Here is a 2,425-nt window from a genome sequence, read left to right on the forward strand (position 1 = left end):
CAGGGTCTTTTCCAATGAGTCAGTTCTTTGCATCAGGTGGCCAAAGGATTGGAGTTTCAGCTTTAGCATCAGTCCTTCCAATGAATATTCAGGACTGATTTTCTTTAAGTCTGACTGGTTTGACCTCCTTTCTGTCCAAGGGACTCTCAACAGTTGTCTCCAACACCACAGTTCAAAAGAAACAGTTTTTCAGTGCTCAGGTTTCTTTACGGTCCAACTCTCACATCCATACATGACTAATAGAAAAACTATAGCTTTGACTAGATGGGCCTTGGCAAAGTAATGTCTCTTCTTTTTAAAATGCTGTCTAACATAGCTTTTCTTCCAAGAAACAGCATCTTTTAATTTCATGACGGCACTAACCATCTGTAGTGATTTTGGAGCCCAAGAAAATAAAGTCTGTCACAGTTTCCATTGTTTCTCCATCTCCATGAAGAGATGGGACCAGATGCCATGATCTAAGTTTTCTGAATGCTGAGTTTTAAGCCAACTTTTCACTCTCCTCTTTCACTTTCATCAAGAAGCTCTTTAGTCCCTCTTCGCTTTCTGCCATGAGGGTGGTGTCATCTGAATATCTAAGGTTATTGATATTTCTCCCAGCAATCTTGATTCCAGTTTGTGCTTCATCCACCCATTTTTTTGCATGATGTACTCTGCATGTAAGTTAAATAAACAGAGCGACAATATACAGCCTTGATGTACTACTTTCCCAGTTTGGAGCCAGTCCATTGTTTCATGTCTGGTTCTAACTGGCTATACTTCTTGACCTGCATACAGATTTCTCAGGCAGTAGGTAAGATGGTCTGGTATTCCCATCTCTTTTAGAATTTTTCAGTTGTTGTGATCCACATAGTCAAAGGCTTTGGCATAGTCAATAAAGCAGAAATAGAAGTTTTACTGGAACTCTTTTTTCTATGGTCCAATGGATGTTCACAATTTGAGCTTTGATTTTTCTGCTTTTTCTAAACCCAGGTTGAACATCTGGAAGTTCTTGGTTCATCAACTGTTGAAGCCTAGATCGGAGAATTTTGAGCATTACTTTGTTAGCGTGTGAGATGAGTGCAATTGTGCAGTAGTTTAAACATTCTGTGGCGTTGCCTTTCTTTGGGATTGGAATGAAAACTGACCTCTTTCAGTCTTGTGGCCACTGCTGAGTTTTCCAAATTTGCTGGCATATTGAATGCAGCACTTTCACAGCATCATCTTTTAGGATTTGAAATAGCTCAACTGGGATTCCATCACCTCCACTAGCTTTGTTTGCAGTGATGCTTCCTAAGGCTCACCTGACTTCACATTTGAGGATGTCTGGCTCTATGTGAGTGATCACACCATCATGGTTATCTGGTCTTTAAGATCATTTTGTATAGTTCTGTGTATTCTTGCCATCTCTTCTTAATATCTTCTGCTTCTGTTAGGTCCATACCTTTTCTGTCCAATCTTTGCATGAAATGTTCCCTTTGTATCTCTAATTTTCTTGTAGGGATCTCTGGTCTTTCCCATTCTATTATTTTCCTCTACTTCTTTGCATTTATCACTTAGGAAATCTTTCTTATCTCTTTTTGCTATTCTTTGGAACTCTGCATTCAGATGGGTATATCTTTCCTTTACTCCTTTACCTTTCACTTATCTTCTTTTCTCAGCTATTTGTAAGGCACCCTCAGACAACCATTTTGCCTTTTGCTATCCACATTTTTCTGATTGCAATCCATAGCAATCAGATTAAAAAAAATCCAAAAGAAAAGGGTAGAGTAAAATTATCACTATTTATAAATGACATGATACTTTATATAGGAAATCCTAAAGTTCTACCAGAAGCTCTTAGATCTAATACAAGAATTATATAAAATTGAAGGATATAATATTTGCTTTCTATACATCAATAGTGAACTTAAGAAAAGAGAAAGCAGGATAACAATCCTGTTTAAAATAGGAGGTGAAAGACCTAATATCTGAAAACTATAAAACACTGTTGAAGGAAATTGAAGATGATACAAAGAAATTGAAATATATCCCATGTTTATGGATTGGAAGAAATAATATTAAAATGCCCACACTATCCAAAGCAATTTACAGATTTAATGCAATCCTATCAAAATACCAAGGACATTTTTCACAGATGTAGAACAAATAGTCCTAAAATTGATAATAGAAGCACAAGAGACTGAATAATCAAAACAATCTTGATTAAAAAAATAAAAAGGCTGAAACTAGAGCTACCACATTCCCTGTATTCAGACTATACTACAATGTTGCAGTAATTGAAACAATGTGGTATGAGCATAAAAACAGACATATAGATTAATGGAACAGAATAGAGATCCCAATAACAAGGCCACATATTTATATTCAATTAATCTACTATAAAGCAGGCAATAATACACAATGGAGAAAAAACTAATCTTTTCAACAAGTGGTGCTGGGAAAA

The sequence above is a fragment of the Bison bison genome, unplaced genomic scaffold (genome assembly GCF_000754665.1).
Source record: "Bison bison bison isolate TAMUID 2011002044 unplaced genomic scaffold, Bison_UMD1.0 scf7180017864470, whole genome shotgun sequence".
Classification (NCBI taxonomy): Eukaryota; Metazoa; Chordata; class Mammalia; order Artiodactyla; family Bovidae; genus Bison; species Bison bison.